Source organism: Stegostoma tigrinum, chromosome 33 (genome assembly GCF_030684315.1).
Source record: "Stegostoma tigrinum isolate sSteTig4 chromosome 33, sSteTig4.hap1, whole genome shotgun sequence".
NCBI lineage: Eukaryota > Metazoa > Chordata > Chondrichthyes > Orectolobiformes > Stegostomatidae > Stegostoma > Stegostoma tigrinum.
This window is the reverse complement of record NC_081386.1, coordinates 8,803,984-8,822,317: the sequence shown is the minus strand read 5'-3', so window position 1 is coordinate 8,822,317 and position 18,334 is coordinate 8,803,984. Positions and strand designations below refer to the sequence as shown.

General features: G+C 42.0%; 1 protein-coding gene across 14 annotated transcripts in view; it reads right to left on the bottom strand.

Moving 5' to 3' along the window:
- Window positions 1–18,334, bottom strand: part of sema4ba (sema domain, immunoglobulin domain (Ig), transmembrane domain (TM) and short cytoplasmic domain, (semaphorin) 4Ba) — a 386,815-nt gene that overhangs the window by 221,100 nt on the left and 147,381 nt on the right. For 2 of the 14 annotated variants that reach the window (XM_059639204.1, XM_048562783.2), the window contains exon 1: window positions 5,423–5,655. The exons of 10 other annotated variants lie outside the window; for them this stretch is intronic. The gene's annotated coding sequence lies outside the window, so the exon portion shown is untranslated. Of the gene's footprint in view, window positions 1–5,422; window positions 5,656–5,796; window positions 5,875–18,334 lie in introns of those variants that run through there. 2 more of the 14 variants (XM_048562784.2, XM_059639205.1) reach the window with 2 other exon arrangements.

The following is an 18,334-nucleotide window of genomic DNA, read 5'->3' as shown; positions in this document are numbered from 1 at the left end:
GGCTCCACAATGACTGCAGAATCAGAATGTGACAGAGAGTAAGACATAGCTTCATACACTTAGACTTGCGACTGCCAAGTCACAAAATCTCGACTGCCTGTGGGAGCTGTCTTCATAGGGAACATATACGGTAAAGATGGGACTGCAGCACTGCAGTCAACTCTCTAACCATGATAATGCCAGATCCCAAACCACTGAGACAAAACACTCCTGATTAATGAAATTTATACATGTTACACAGTAAATGCTTGGTGTTAATCTTCTATTGTTCAGTCCTGAAAGAATGCACTGATTAGACCTTCCAGAGAAAAAAAAAGTTCTCAAGTTATTAAGCTCCTAATAGAGAGAAGGATTTGGGCTTGCGATTTGCACTATCACTGATTTAACATCTAACAATACAATCAGGCTCAGCTGGGAGCATATTTCTAAATTTCAAGAACTGCATGACATTCATCCTTTCCCTATTCGATGAGGGAATTCAGACACAGGCGCACCCACTGAGAAACTCGAGGGCAAAATGAATTAAATTTTAATTAAACCCACAGCAACATCCTGCATGAGTCAGTCTGTCGAAGCCACTACACCACACCAGCTGCTCTGCTACTGTCACTGTAGGAGATCAGTTCAAAAAGGATGGATGCAGGGGCCAATTTTATAAAGAGCTGTGGCCGTTAAGAGAACACCAAGATCTGTTCCAGGTCAGGCACAAATCCCTCTGTTCCTTCATGGGGACAAATATTAGAACTCCCCAGGGCAACGGTAGCACCTTACCTAAACAGACTGCAGAGGTTCAAGATGAAAGTCAGCCACTACCTTCTCAAGGTCAATTAGTAATGGGTAATAAATGCTTCCTTGGTCAGAATTGGCCTCAACTCATTATTGAATGATTAATCAAGGTTTCAGGCCCACAATTAATCCACCAATGCTCCAAGGGAGCACTGCTCCTTATGTCGGGGCGGGGCGGGGGGGGGGTGCCTTTGCTTCTTATTCCTTCTTTTCAATATTTCCTCTTTCTCTCCTTCCACAGCGCTCAGGTCCAAAGATCCAGGCAGGTACTTGTTTCTACATTTCTGCCAATGCCTCAAGTGAAACACTTAGCAAATGTCTGCTAAAAGTGTTTCAATTGATGCGTGCTTTACACAACTACAGCAACTGAAAGATGACACTGACTTTGTTGTATTCACTGGTATAGTCATCATCCATTGTTTGCTTCTTAGTGACAGTTACCTCCTATTCTGTGCCCCAGTGCCACTCCACACAGTCAAGAATTTTGCTAAATTGTTCATGAATCCAACAAATTGTTGCATGGCTTTGCACAGTTGGTTGCTACATCCCCAGTACGGCTATCACCTTTTCAGGATTCGTGTAAAGTCATTTTTGCAGTCAGAACATAATCTAAATACTTGACTTCTGTCATCCACAATTACATCTTTCTCTTGTTCTGATTCAGATTCAGATTCAAGTTTCTCTGGTGAGCTCTCTCTCTAGCTGTTGTATTAGGTTCTGGTCATAGTCTGTGTTGGCTCCTTTCACTATGCCTCTATATCCATGAGTTAGTAGATTATCCAGAAAAGCTTCATCCCGAATGAGACTCTTCCTGACTAGTCAAAATGCCAAACAGCAGGGGCAGCCATCTGTATCTCACACAGGGTGTTGTTACTTTCAGCCCAGCCTCTCTTGCCAGTAACCATCTTTCACATCAAAGATAGTAAAGCATTTTGCTTTGAATAATGGAGTGGGGTAGTGACAATAGGGGGCAACACGGTGGGTGGCTCAGTGATTACCACTGCTGTCTCATAGCCAGAAACCCTGGTTCGAATCCACCCTTGGGCGACTGTCTGTGTGGAGTTTGCACATTCTCTCCGTGTCTGTGTGGGTTTCCTCTGGGTGCTCCGGTTTCATCGCACAGTCCAAAGATGTGCAGGCTAGGTAGATTGGCCATGCTAAATTGCCTGCAGTGTTCAGGGATGAGTATATTAGGTGGGTTATAGGGGGATGGGTCTGGGTGAGATGCTCCAAGGGTCAATGTGGACTGTTGGGCCAAAGGACCTGTTTCCGCACTGTAGGGATTCTATGATCTCTTTAAAGACAGATTGAGATTCTTTGGATTGATGTACACTCTTAGGTTTTCCAGGTTTTTTTTCCCCACAGCAATCATGCTGCTCATCCACACTCTGGAATACACTCTCTTTTCCAGCTCTTCCATCCTGTCATTCACACTGCACTTCTGGTCTCCTCAGCAGTTACTGAGCTGGTCTCAATCTTTCATCTACTTTGACATGATAAAAACCAGAAAGATATCCATGATGTGCAAAAACCTACATTATAATCTTCAACGATCTGTTCAGCAGTGAATGACTTAGTAGCCTTATAGCAGTGCAAATCTCTTCATTTAGGGTAACAAGCTTTTGTGCTCCTGAGACGCTGCTTGGCCTGCTGTGTTCATCCAGCTCCACACTTTGTTATCTTGGATTCTCCAGCATCTGTAGTTCCCATTATCTCTTATAGCTGAAGCTTCAGACTTGTTTCAGCTGAGATGATTGGATTTTATTTAATTAATGCTACCTGGCCCTCTAGATCTACATTCTTCCCACTGAATTGGGCTCTCAGCCTCAACTGTCCTCTTCAGATGAGTATCATTCCAGGACTTCACCTCAACCTTATCTCTGTGGACCCTCATTCTTGGGTCACCATCTTGAGTGACTTTGCACAGGTCTGCAAAGTTCACGATTTTGCACAAAGCATTTGACACTTCTTGCTCTCCTTCTGCAATCATCATTCTAACAATCACAAACCACTAATCACCTTTAAACCTGACTAAGCTAACCTTTGATATGGTATAATGTGATTCATCAGAATCATCAGCTAGTCTCTCTCCAGCAGTTGCCTTTATAAACTTGTTTGCTTCTTTGTAGCTTGCATGCAATGCCATTTAGTTTCTTGCAGTTAGCACACTACTTTCCCACACTGGGCATATGTTCCTTTCTTTTGTGTGATGTTGTCTGCAATATTTATACCCTGTCATCCAGCTTTGGTCCTTCTGCAAATACTTTTCCCATTATTTTTCTCAATACATTGTCTTTGTCACTCCAGTTAAAGCAAAACATTGTCTCTTCTCCTATTAAAATATTTTAGTTGGTGATTGACAAACTCATAACTTCTGCATATGTCAGTAGCTTTTCTCTTCTCTCAGCTGATGTGCTCTCATTACAGAATACTTTATATATAAGAAAGGAATACTTCAGATGAGGTTATTTTGCAGTTGGCCAAATGCACAGGATTCAGCTAGATGTCACGTACTGATCAGTATTTGCTTCTTCCTTCGATTTCTGATGTTGAACAGATACCACTCATAAGTGACATTAATATTGTTCAGAGTGTGCCTTAAAAGTCTGTAAAATCTAATACACCTGCCCTTTTTCTGCTCCTTAGTGAGATCTAGGTTGTATTAAAGCATTCTTTCTCCAGCATGGATTGAAGGTTTGGTACTCTTACTTGCTGTGGTTTTGAAAACTAATTTTGTTGCTATTTCAAATTTTTGTCCCTGAGAGTGAAAAAAAATTCCAATTCTGTCTCATACATGTTTTCACTTCCACAGCAGTAGGGGGTGGAAAGGTCACAGCTATATTGACACATTGGTCATTCAATTATCCAAACTGCATGTTAGTTTTTAACTTCATCCTTTTTGTCTCTTTCTCGAATTGGCTGTCTTATAGCTCAGAATATCCACTGATTTTTAGCTGCTCCATTCCTGACACCATGCTTGAAGAAATGAGTGTTTAATAAATGGCCATTACCAATTGCACACAAAGACAAAAGAGAGTTGTATCAGACTTGAAACATTAGCTCTGTTTCTCTCCACAAATGCTGCCAGAGCTGCTGAGTTTCTCCAGGAAATTCTATTTTAATACAAGTGACCGTTTAACTAAGTTGAACTGAGAGCACTGCTCTGTGCCACCTAATTTGTGTGGGTCGAGCTAATTTAATAACCGAAAGGAGGAAGTGGCTTGTAAATTCGGCTCCAATTGTCTGTTGCACAATAAGTTGCTCCAATACGTGATACAGGTTGATCAACCTCAACTGTCACAGACTCAATTCACAACACGCAATTAATGCTGGAGTTTCCATCCTCATCACTGCTCTTAATTGTCCAAGGCCTTCTGTCTCCTAAACTGTTTCTTGTAGCTTCAAACACATGAACACCAAGTAGGGGATTGGTTTAGCCCAGTTGGCTGCACAGTTGATTTGTAAAGCAGTACTGTACCATCATTGTGGACTCAATTCCCATCACTGGCATGGGGTCACCATGAAGGGCTCCCCTTCTCAACCTCACCTGCAGTATGGTAGCCCCCAGGTTAAACCAGCAACAGTCAATCTCCCTAATGAGACAGCAGCTCTATGGTCTGGTAAGGCTATGGTGACACAACAATACCATTAGTGTGGAATGTCTGGAAGATATGTTGCCTTACACATTTTCAGTAATGATTTAACACTTGTAGTTTAACCCACAAACCATACAATAATTAAATATATAAGCTACAATCTTAATATAAGCTATTCAGAATAAAATTAGAAAGAACAGTGGATGCTGTAAATCAGGAATAAAAACAGAAGTTGCTGGAAAAGCTGAGCAGGTCTGGCAGCATCTGTGAGGAAAAAAATCAAAGTTAACATTTCAGGTCCAATGACCCTGCCTCAGCACCTAAACATGAATTATTCAGCGTGGCTGAAAAATATAACTGATATTTTCAGAAGATGGTAAGAAGAATTTGCAGCATGTAACAAATGGTGATTCAGCCCAAGAATTCTATGCTGACTTTTACGCTCCACATTGAGCTCCCTTCCTTAATCTCGTCTAATCAGTGGAGCATCTCCTATTCCTTTCTGCCTTACATACTGACCTAGCTTCCTCTTAAATGAACCTAAGCTATCTGTCTCAAAGCAAGCCATTGTTTCAAGCTCACAAAGGACAAAAAACCCTGCCCTTTCACCTCCTCTTGTTTATTTTAAGCTTTGTTGGGGAAAGATAATCAGGGCAAAATGAAACAAGAAAGAGGAGGACAGACAAATTGTCTCAGCTCATCACAGCCTACGTTCTCTTGTTCCAGCCACACTGACGCCACTGCCTGGCCAGTCTGAAGAACTAACTGGCTATACCTTCTCCGTTTGCTTCAAATTTGTGTTACAAATCAAATTGAGAAAACAAGGCACCAAAAGAACAATGATTTCTTTGAAAATATCTGACAAGTAACTGGTCACATTGACAAGCAAAAGAAAATGCTGGAGTCACTGTTGTTTATTCTCCTGAATCTGTTTCTGAAATCAAAATGCTGTGGAATGAGAGAAAGAAAATAAAACGTGCAGCTGATTTTCCTCTCTCCAGACTTACAAATACAGCCCATTAGCAGTGCAGGGTACTTACATTTAACAGGCGGTTTTCCACCACAATTCTAACAGGGGTTGTGCATCACTGTTATCCAACTTCACTTGGAGCAGTTGCAGACCCATACTGTTTAATGCTGAGTTATTAATGAAAGCAGCCTGATCGTATCCACATGCTGACAGGACGACAGAAACCCTGCTCATCAATCGTTAGCAGTTGCTGGAACCCTGCTCTCACCATGGTTACAGCACCTTACTACAGCAGAAGGTGATCCAATCTATCGCCATGGTACCCAAAAGGTTCTAGCAAAGCCCCGATCTGTCTGAGCCACAACAATGAACCAGCATTCAAGCCCGTTTTAACACCGACAACATTCCCGGTCATAGCTGACAGTTCAGGGAGTGCACTCTTACCAAACGCTGGTGGAGCTGGAGCCGAGCTTGTAGTGCCTGATGAATACGAGCTGCCACTAACAGCAAGGACTGAGAAGGGGATGTACCTAGGCACAGAGGAAATTACTGACTGAGGGTCTTGCCATATAGTCTGCCAGCGGTTTTCCATTGGTGAATCCCAGAGGAACATTAATGGCTCTGGAGCTACTGTAAACTACGATCTTTGTCAATGTAATCCTTGCTGCAGGACAATTTTATTCAATGCCTTCGCAAAACAAAAAATGCAATTAGCACACAGTCATATTCATTTGATATTATTCCTTCCATCACTGAACTCTTAATTCATTCAAACAGCACTGAATGCATTTGCAATGTATAAAAAACAAAGAAACTAGCAGTGTGCAATTCATCATCAGGACTGTTTTAAATAGCAGGTACTCTTACTCAGATTGGCTCACATGTATTGTTCTCTTGTTGCTTCAAAGCAATACAATAAATCGTAAAGCCTTGTCTGCAATCTTGAAATCAATCCCTCGTTAAATTATGCGACAGTCGGTGTCTAATGCTACTCCCATAAACCAGAGCCCATTAAGGTATCGACATTACACAGCTTGATGTCAATTACTGAATGCACCAAGCTTGATATTCTGAAAGATACACTTTCCAGTCACATTTACACCTCTCGGACAATTCGTAGACATATCCTAGGACTACAGTAACCTTTTGATGTAATTCCTTGTGTAAATTCTCACTGACAGAGTGAGGAACGGAGTGACACAGTATTCTAGGCCCGAAATGTCAGCCTTCCTGCTCCTCTGATGCTGCTTAGCCAGCTGTGTTCATCTAGCTCTACACCTTGTGATCTCAGATTCTCCAGCATCTGCAGTTCCTACTATCTCTAATACAGTATTAGTGGGATTCGCCAATAAATATTAGAAATCAACAACTTCTGTGGAAAACAACATCAAATGTGAACATTAATAACACAGCACGGAGTTGGAGGATTACAGCAGGCCAGGTAGCACCAGAGGTGCAGGAAAGTTGACGTTTCAGGTCAGGACCCTTCTTCGGGTTTTCTGAAGAAAGATCCCGACCGAAATGTCAACTTTCCTCCTCCTGTGATGCAGCCTGACCTGCTGCATTCCTCTAGCTCCACGCTGTGTTATCTCTGACTCCAGCATCGACAGTTCTTACTATCTCAAATGTGAACATTGTGCCGGACTCATCTGCAGTTAGGATAAATAATTATGTTCAGATGTCAGTTAGATTGGTGAACAAAAAGATGGCAGTCAAATTAAACACATAATAAAAACTAAAAGAACTGCACATGTTAGAAATCAGAAACAAAAACAGAAATTGATGGAAAAGCCCAGCAGATCTGTGAAGAGAAATCAGAGTTAACGTTTCAGGTCTGATGGCTGTTCTTCACTCCTGTTCTGAGGAATGGTCACTGGACCCAAAATGTTAACTCTGATTTCTCTCCACTGATGTTGCCAGGCTTGCTGAGCTTTTCCAGCAATTTCAACTGAATACATATTTTGGCATTGTGTTCACAAGGGGAACACAGTGTCCAGTGAGAGGGAAGAACTAAAGGAAATCAGTAGGGAAATGATGTTGAGAAAATTTATGGGATTAAAGACTGATGGATTTCACCAATTATTTATATCCCAGAATAGTTAGGAGTGGCTGTAGAAATGGTGAATGCATTGGTGATCATCTTCCAAGTTTTTACAGACTCTGAAGCCATTCCTCTGAATTGGAGGGTAGCTAATGGAACCTCACTGTTTAAAAAGCAACATAAAAAGAAAAGAGAGGAATTATAGACTGCTGATATTGGCGCTTGAGAAAACGCTACAGTTTATCAGAAGTTTAATGGCACAGCACTTGGAAAATAGTGACAAGACCAGACACAGCTAGCATGGATTTACAAAAGGGAAATCGTACTTGCAAAATCTACTGGAATTTTTCAAAGATGTAACTTGTAGAGTTGGTAAGGGGGAGCTGGAGGATGTGCTTTACTTTTATTTTCAGAAGGCTTTTGACAAGCTAGCAGATAAGGGATTAGCATTTAAAATTAAAGCACATGGGACTGGGGTAGTGTGCTGACATGGATAGGGGTGTGGCTGGCAGACCAAGGAAACAAAGAATAGGGATAAATATGTCTAAGTGAGTGACAGACAGAGACCAGTGAGTTATCGCAGGGGTCAATGCTAGGACCCCAGCTATTCACAATATATATTCATGATTTAGACGAGCGAACTTCATGTGATAACTCCAATTTAGCAGAAATCAAAAGGCTGGACAGGAGGGTAAACTGGGAGAAGGATACAGAGATGCTTCAGAATGACTTAGATAAGTTGAGCTATGGGACAAATGCATGGCAGATGAAGTATAATGTAAAATGGGAGGTTATCCACTTTGGTAGCAAAATCATGGAGGTAGATTATAATCTGAATGATGATGGATTTGGAAAGGGGGAGGTGCACTGAAACTTGGGTGTCCTTGTACAACACTCACTGAAGGTAAGCATTTCAGGTGGTGGTGAAGGTAAATGGTATGTGGGCCTTTGAAGTGAGATGATTTGAATACAGGAGCAGGGGTGTCTTGCCTCAATTGTACAGGGCCTTGGTGAGACCGCACCTGGAATATTGTGTGTGGTTTTGGTTTTCTTAATCTGAGGAAGGATGTTCTGGTGATGAAGGAAGTGCAATGAAGGTTTAACGAGCCTGGTTTCTGGCATGGCAGGATTGATGTATGAAGAGATGCTGGATCAGTTAGGACTATGTTCATTGGAATTTAGAAAAATAAGGGGGAATCTCACAGAAATCCATAAATTTCTAACAGGGCTGGACAATGTAAATGCAGGGAGGGTGTTCCTAATGACTGGACAGTCGAGGACAAGGGGTCACAGTTTAAATTAGTCACTTAGGACCGAGATGAGGAGAAATTTTGTCACCCAGAGAGTGGCTAGCCTGTGGAATTCTATGCTACAGAAAGCAGTTGAGGCTAAAACACTGAATATTTTCAAGGAGTTAGATACAGTTCTTACAGTTGAAGGGATCACAGGGTATGAGGGAGAAAGCAGGAACAGAGGACTGAGTTGGATGTTCAGCTATGATCATAGTGAATGGTGGTGCAGGCTCGAAGGGCTGAATGGCCCACTCCTACTCCTGTTTCTGTGTTTCTATCTATTATGGATCATTCATACTGATGGCTTCCACAACATCACTGAAGCATTTCGTAAGTCCTTTGAGAAATAAGTGGTGAAAGAACCAAAGTAAGAATTCACATTGATAGATCTTCTTTCACATTCTCAAGATATCCCAAGGTACCACTGAGCCAATTAAATGCTCTACAAAATGTAACCACTGTTCTAGAAAACACTGCAGCCAATCTGTACACAGCAAGGTCCCAGAAAGCAGGCAAGTATTTGGGAGCAAAACAATTCTTTTAATGGCAACAGTTTGGTGATAAATTGTGGCCAGGACTTTGGGATAAGCTCTTCAAATAGCATTGTGGGATCCTTTACAGCACATAAGAATGCAAACAGTTTTATTTTTCTCAGGTCTCACCACTGTCAGTATGTGGTATCCTGGTCTGGATTGTTTTCTGTCACCAATTGTCCTTTCTCTTGAATCCAGGGTCTGTCTAATTATCAGTGGTGGAGGATTGATCGCTGGTGAGTCTAGTCAGCAGAGAGATTTGGCTTACCTAACAAGATAGTTTGTAGTAGGTGGTACCATTTGCAATAACTTGCTCAGCATAATTACTGAAGAATCTTTGGAGCTGTGCAAATACAGCTACTTCCTTTGAGTACTCTTGACTGAGTGGAGTATAACTTTACACGAGCATTAAGTCCTCCTGAACCATGACCTTATGCAACAATATTCTTGTCAGATCATCTCTAAAGCTTTTCTTCTCTATGAAAACTTCCCTCAACTTCTCCCATCTATCCACGGAACTGGAGTCTCTCCTCTCTGGAAACAGTCTTGTAAATCTTTTCTGCACCCTTTCTAATACCTCCACCTCCTCCATAAAGTGTTGAGTCACAGTTTGACACAATGCGCAAGTTGAAATTGAACCAGATTCCATAAGTTTCACTGAAATTTTGTTGCTTTTTTATTCTACACCTTTATTGATAAACTCCAGATACTCTGTCTTTTTAACCTCTTTCTGAAACTGCCCTGTCACCTTCAATAATGTGTGTTCATATACCTCTAGGTTCCTATATTCCTGCACCCTTTTAGAATGCTACCAAGTTTTTGTCATCCACTAATGCTGAAATGGTGTCCTTCACACCCAGTCTAGGTTTTTATTATATCACAAAAACCCACGGTCCTGGTTTTTACACTTGGGGAACCCCAATGCATACCTTCTTCATGTCCTAAAAATCTAATTGTATTTAACATATAATCCACCTCCCAAAATCTCAATCCTTTTAACTCTGTTGACCTTCAATCCCAATATTCCCACCAGGGCTCCATTGACAGTTCTGAGGAAGGGTCACCGGACCCGAAAGGTTAACTCTCTTTTCTCGTTCACAGATGCTGCCAGACCTGCTGAGCTTTTCCAGCAACTTCTGTTTTTGTGGCCACTGACAGTGTTGGTCCCACTCTCTTAATCTCTCCACCTCCAAAAAAACCCTCATGATCCGTCTCTTTAACTAACTTTTATCACCAGCCTCTTCTTGGTTTGCTGCCCACTTTCTGAAGTGTATTGGAATATTTGCTAACATTTAAAAGCATTATACAGAGGTAAGCTGTTTGACAGCACCCTGACTATTAGGCAGGCACACATATTGAGGACAGACAGTTCAGATTGCGACATGTGAATCCTCTGCTAGATCATCCAACAATTAAGATTCTCATAATGATACTTAAATTAAATGAGCTCAGTTAAGGTTGGAATAGGGTTAGAGTATAGAGTAAGGGTGGATTAGATAAAGTACAGCAATTATAATAATAACATGATTGCCTGGTAAACATTGAGAGTTTAAGAATGTACAGGCGACAGTTCCGTTTTCTTTTCAGCAAAGGTAGCCAAAAAATATTGTGCTGTATACTGACCTTATTTCACAATTCCACCCTGCCCATATTTACCCATTTCTTAGAACAGAAAAGGACTAATAATGTCTCTTGCCCCAGGGTTGGGTGGAATTCACTCTCATACACTTACTCAAATTCACTGAAATTCAAAGTGCCAGCAAGGTACATCTCAATGAACTATCCAGCACCTCAGGCAGAACACCGTCAAGTCCATCTTATCGTTATCTCAGCTCTCTGACCTGCCTTCCTTGTACCTTTGCACAATGTACTCACCCCCATGTCAACCACTGCATGATCAACCTCTTCACACAAGGCAAGGAGATTTCACCTGTCTCTGGCTCAGCCACCACTGGCACTGCATAAAATTTATCCACCACATTTGTTTCATGCTTTTCTGTGTGTATAATGTATTATTATAAGTGTGTATTCCTGTATGTATCCCTGTATAGGCATACACAGGTGAGTGGGCACATCCTTCTGTCTAGAAGGACAAGGGGAGCAGAAAACCGGGAACACCACCACCTTCGAGTTCCCCTGCAAGCCACACACCATCCTCATTTGGAAATATATTGTTGTTCCTTCACTGTCACTGGGTCAAAATCCTGGCAGTCTTTCTCAAATGGTACCACAGAATTATCTTTACCCTGTGATCTGCAGCAAATCTTTCAGGTTTGTCACTACCACCTTCTCAAGGACAATAAACTGACTTTGCCAGTAACACCCATATCCTGTGGATAAATGCAGATTTAAAAAAGCGGTTTCATCATTATTCTTGTGTATTCTTGCATGTACACACAGGAAGAACACGATGTGACACAATACTTGGGATAAACCAAACACTCTTTTACTCTTGTATCAGTGATAATGGGAACTGCAGATGCTGGAGAATCCAAGATAATAAAATGTGAGGCTGGATGAACACAGCAGGCCCAGCAGCCTGCTGAGATGCTGCTGGGCCTGCTGTGTTCATCCACCTCATACTGTATTTCCTTACCACTCTAACTTTTTTCCATTTCTTAGTTACTATGTGGCATTGTTTGATGCCTCACTGTGTAATTGTCCGTGGCTTATTGTTCAGTTATCGTGTTTGCTGTTTGCCTTTGTCCAATTTCCTTCATGGGTTAAGTCCAATCCACTGTGAGCCAAGACCTTGACCACCAAAATCTAGGCTAATGGAGGGCGCACTGAAATGTTGTGTTTTGGATGAAATGTTAGACTTTCTTTAAAATCTTTATTCATGATATTTGGGCCTCAATGGGTAGGCCATCATTTATTGCCCAGAGGGGATCCCCGCCACCTGGCAACGATAAAGGCATGTCTGGATGGTGGATGTAAGTGTCAAGGTGGATGGTGTGCAGCAACAGCCTGAAGTAAATTCATCTCTTTGTGAGGCAATAAAAGGCACACTATGCTTACTCTAGAGATAGCTCAGGCTGTGGGCTCCTGAGGGAGGTTTAGAAACTTGGGCCTGCCTTTTAAAAAAAAAATTGATCTATTTTTCCTAATTGACCTGTTCAGCGATGTTATTGAACACCTTTGGAGCAGATGGGGCTTGAATTTAGGTCTTTTGGATCAGGAGTAGAGACACTACCATTGCACCACAAGAGCCCCACTGCGTCTGCTTTATAAAGGTGATGAGTTCAGCAGGGCTGGCCATTGCCTGTTATTGAGGGAACTCATGCTCAACAAGTTCCACATAGAGATGAATTAGTGAATCTCCCCTGGGCCTTGTAGGGCTTATTACACGCATTCCTGCACATGTACTTATTTAAGGTCTTGTCCTAAACATTGCATTTCCTCTATTAACGCTGATAGAAGGGAGAGCTGCCAGCCACACCAGAAGTGGCACGCTCCAGTGAAGGGTCTCAATGGGTAAGTATGTTAAAGACATCATAGACGTCTCTGTTTGAGTGCCAGGCAGCTGAAGTCGCAAAGCAGATTTCACTGACAGTACGTCCTGAGAGCAAATATACGTCTACAGCATAGTGACAGTACCACTCTCTCATCCAGTTTCAGACATTCAGTTTTCCTGTCTGAATGCAGCAGGAGGCCATGAGCCATTCAAAATTGCCACTTTCTTCATGACCACTCTGAGTTCGAGGCAAACTTTTCACATTTACATTGTTGAAAATGTTCTGTTGTCCTGATCATTCCAAAATAAAGTTGACAGTAGTCCTGTCACAGATAAGAGAGGCATTAGTGCGATATTAGTAAAGAAATGAAGGTTATTGGGAAAAGATGATTAGATCAGCCATGATCCCGCTGTATGGCAAGCAGACTCAATGGGCTGAACAGCCTGTTTTTCTGCTCCTACATCTTATAGATCATGTTAACACTGAACTGTAGAAACACTGATCTCTCTGAATGAGAATAAAGTCAGAAGTCACATGATGCCAGGTTGTAGTCCAACAGATTTATCTGTAATCACAAGCTTTTGGAGCACTGTTCTTTCATCAGGTGATGAAGCAGCAGTGCTTCGAAAGCTTGTGATTTCAAATAAACCTGTTGGATTATAACCTGATGCCATGTGACTTCTGACTGTGTCCATCCCAGTCCAACACCGGCACCTCCACATCTTGAATAAGAATGGCTTACGCCTGCATTTTAAGTAATCTGCAGCAAAGCTTGATGTATACATCATCAAAGAAAAATTATTTTGATGAGGAACATGCACCATCTTAACGTGGGCCTACATTGCTATTCTCTCTGATGAAGGGTCTTGGCCTGAAACGTCAGCTTTTGTGCTCCTGAGATGCTGCTTGACCTGCTGTGTTCATCCAGCTCCACGCTTTGTTATCTTGGATTCTCCAGCATCCACAGTTCCCATTATCTCTGATTGCTATTCGTTCACAGTCACTGGGTCAAAATCCTGGAAATCCTCCCTAACAGTGCTGTGGGTGGACCCACACCCAAGGACTGCAGTGGGTCAAGATGGTGGCTCACCATTACCCTCACAAGGACAATTAGAGATGGGTAATAAATGCCTGCCTAGGCAGCAATGCCACCCCCCAATTCCCACAGACAAATCAAAAAGCTCTTCAACTTTACTACATGAGTGCTGTTATACAAATACAAGTTATTACATGGCTTTAGATCCATTTAAACCTGGCATAGGGTGGGCCAACTTGGAAAATCCATCTTTTGTTTTCTGCTTGAGTTGCACAAGAAGTCTATTGTTATTGAAGCTATTGCTGTCTGACTCTGGATCATTAGTGAATAATTAATATTTACAAGCCACACGATAAAAGACTACAATGTCCCTCCAGGTCATGGAGCTGGGGGAGGCATATATTTACAAACCACCACACAATAATAATCAGAAATAAATAGAAGTGGAGGAGAGAGATTCCATACTTGGAAATAAATGACTCTTCAGTGAAGTGTGATCCCTTCTGACTTGTCCTTGAATGAAACAGTTTTCAGTTTAATGTTTAATGGCACTCAGTATATTTCAGAACTCAATATGTTAGGAGTTGTATTTCTTCAATGCTCGATTGTGTCCAAACACCCAAAATATCTCACAACAGAAACTTCTATTTATATAGCACCTATAAGTTAATGAAACACAGGTCACTGGTCTATATAAAGAAGTGTCAGACAGAACGTAGACAGAGAACATAGAACACTGCAGCGCAGCACAGGCCCCTCAGCCCTCGAAGTTGCGCTGACCAGTGAAACCAAACTGAAGCCCATCTAACTTACACTATTCCATTATTATCCATTTGTTTATCCAGTGACCATTTAAATGCCCTTAAATTTGGCGAGTCTACTACTGTTGCAGCCATGCCCTCACTACTCTCTGAGTAAAGAACCTACCTCTGACATCTGTCCTATATCTATCACCCCTCAATTTAAAGCTATGTTCCCTTGTGCTAGTCATCACCATCTGAGGAAAAAGGCTCTCACTGTCAACCCTATCTAATCCTCTGATCAACTTCTATGTCTCTATTAGGTCACCTCTTAACCTTCTTCTCTCTAACAAAAACAGCCTCAAGTCCCTCAGCCTTTCCTCATAAGACCTTCCCTCCGTACCAGGCAACATCCTGATAAATCTCCTCTGCACCCTTTCCAAAGCTTCCACATCCTTCTTATAATGCGGTGACCAGAACTGTATGCAATACTCCAAGTGCGGCCGCACCAGAGTTTTGTACAGCTGCAACATAACCTCATGGCTCTGATACTCAATCCCTCTACCAATAAAACCTAACACACCGTACGCCTTCTTAACAACCCTATTAACCTGGGTGGCAACTGTCAGGGATCTCTGCACACGGACACCGAGATCTCTCTGCTCATCCACAGTACCAAGAATCTTACCATTAGCCCAGTACTCTGTATTCCTGCTACTCCTTTCAAAGTGCATCACCTCACACTTTTCTGCATTAAACTCCATAGAATGACTGGAAGCTTAGTCATTAAGGTAAGGAGCATTCTAAAGCCAGCAGGAGAAAGGTAGAGGAATTTAGACAGCGACTTGCAGAGGTTAGGACCCACGTGGTTGAAGTAACTACTTAAAACAGGAGTGCACAAAAATTCAGAGACAGAGAAGCACAGAGATCTCAGAGAGTTGTGGGTTTAGAAAAGATTATAGAGACAGGATAGGGTGAGGCCATGGAGTAATTTGAACATAAAGCTAAGAATTTTAAAATCAAGGTTTTGCTTAACTAGGAGCTAGTGTGGGTCAACCAGAATATGGATAAATGGTGCAAGTTAGAGAGATAGTAGAGTTTTAGATAACACGATTTAGGGCGGCTGGCTAAGAATTCCAGAAGAATGGTCAACCGAGAGCTAGTAATGGATGACTCTCTCAACGTTACAATATCTGGGCTGACACTCAATTGAAATGTGCACTGATTTTTGAAGAAGTTGCATCAACATCGTTATGGACCAGATCAAATCTCCTTAAAACATGTCAAGGAGATAGCCTAGGCCCTAGACCCTTGTTCTCTTAACTGAAAGATACGTGCCAGCATTGAGTTCTGGATGCAATTCGATTGGTCAATCTACCAGGGTTGAAGCAAAACATATTTTATTCATACACTACAGTTAAAATACAGACACAATAAAAAATAAAAGAATTGGTTTGACTGTAACTGCATTGAAATACTTAACAAAATAATACACTGCTCATTAACTGTTCCAATATAGTAACATCCCAACATAATTGGCAAAAGTCAAATACGTAAAATAGATTGTCAAGCATGCAATTCCAGCAGCAGGAAGCTTTTAGCTGCAGGGAGAGAGAGATGTTACAGCTTTCACAAGCCCAACAGCTACTGAAAGCTAAATTAAAACTTTCAGATTCTCTGGGAGCTTGGCCCCACCCATTCAGGCTCCTTCTATTGTTCCAGCTTTAAAAAGAACCCAAGCCTCATGGGATGTCATGAAACAGAAAGCCTTCTCTCGCTGTCTCAACCTCACTTCATAAAAAAATACAAAATACAACCACTTAAAGTCATAGTTTCGTAACAAAATCCTGGCACAGAGACAACAGCATTACCTGCTCCATTTTGCCTCGTGGTGACCAATAGGAGGGGACCAGATTATACACAATAGCAGCATTCAAGAAGCACCTGGACGATTACACGAATAGGAAGGGAATAGTGGGGTCTGAATCCTGCAAATGAAGGCTGTTTTAGTACGGAAAGGCAAAATGTGTTGGTGCAGGCTCAGAGGCCGAAGGGCCTGTTCCTGTGCTGTATTATTCTTTGTTAAGTGGAAGAAAATGATATGACTACACTGCCATTCAAGCAGATTCAATGCAATTTGGAAAAATAGTTCAGCCTGCATTGTTCCTGACTTAATTATATTTGTGCACCTTATTGGCTTCTGTGCACATCAACCAAAAGATTGCTGGAGTCTGTTACAGTGATTGGCTATGTTGAGGTATACAGAGCATCTTGGGCCTATTGAAGATCTCAATGTACTGGGGCCAGAATGCACCTTGGTCAGCTAACATCCATTGTTTTATCAGCCCAGAAAAACCTGATGATATAAATTGTTTATGACGTGACTGACTGTGAGCAAGACAAAGGAATGTCCATGCATTTATTTTACCTCAGGATTGACACAGTATTCAATCAATTCAGTGGGATTGTTCTAGTACGCGCTGCTAACTCAGATTTGGGGCAGCATGGTGGCTCAGTGGTTCGTGCTACTGCCTCACAGTGCCTGTCTCTGTGGAGTATTGCACATTCTCTCCGCTTCTGTGTGGGTTTCCTCTGCATGCTCTGGTTTCCTCTCACAGTTCAAAGATGTGCAAGTTAAGTGGACTGGCCATGCTAAATTGTCCATAGTGTCCAGGGATGTGCAGGCTGGGTAGGTTAGCCACAGGAAATGCAGGGTTACAGGGGCAAAGTAGGTGGTGCGTCTGGATGGGATATCCTTTGGAGGATTGGTGTGGAGTCGATTGGCTAAATGGCCTCCTTCCACACTGCAGAGATTCTCTGGCGCATTCATTATCCTGTAATATCAGTCTGAGAATTTGAACTGAGTTTAAAAGCATACGGAAATAAAATACTAGATTCAGTGAAGGCGACAAGATTCACAATGACATTCAAGAAAAGAAAATTGGCATCCTTGCCACACTCTAGCCTAGATGCCACTGCGCTCTCACGGAATGGCTTGCTCTTTCAGCGGGCCACTAAGTATTACAACATCTTCTTCGCCCTTACCACCTTGACTGCATATGAGATAGTACCAGAAGCCTACAGGCAACGTTTCAGGAATCTGGGGAAGGATCCTGGTCAAACATTCATTCAGTTTGAAAGGATCAAACGAAGTAATTTCAATAGATGGATTAGGGCATTGAAAACAGATCAAACATGACACTCTGAGACAATTATTTTGGAGGAGCTCAAAAATTCACTTCCGGAAGTAATGAGAACACATGTGGAAGGGCAGAGAGTTAAGACTGCAAGATTAGCAGCTGAAATGGCTGATGATTATGTATTGGTTCATGAATCAAAGTTTGGTTCTGACATCAATTTCTATCTGTGAGGGATGAAATGGGGGTAAAGAGGAATTCTTAGGTGGTAAGGGAAAAGGATATAACGTGATACTTCACAGTCCTCTGAAACAGCAAGCCATTCAGTCGTGCTGGTTCCCTGCTCAGTGGCTCAACTGGGATGGTCACCATGACATCTCAAAGCGGAGCAGGTCTTGTGCATTAACTACTAGGGAAGTTTTTACAAATGAATGTCTCTGGTGCTACTGTGGTCAGGTGCCCAGCAGCAGCAATAGCTACGACACTGGTTAAGTGCTACAATTGAACATGCTGGAAATTTTGGTCAAGCTAGTTTAAACTCTGGCCTGGGTTATAGCTGCAGCTGGTAAATGTTCTGTAAGCTGTGGCCTGTAGTTTCTAGTGTCGAGTAAATAAGGAAGGTTTTATAGTTGTCTGCTAGACTGATGGGTACCATATTACCCAAATGGAGCATGGTATGTGGCTGTTTACAACTTGATATATATATTGGGAGTTGTTTACCAGTAAAACTCCGGCGGCTGGGATCCAA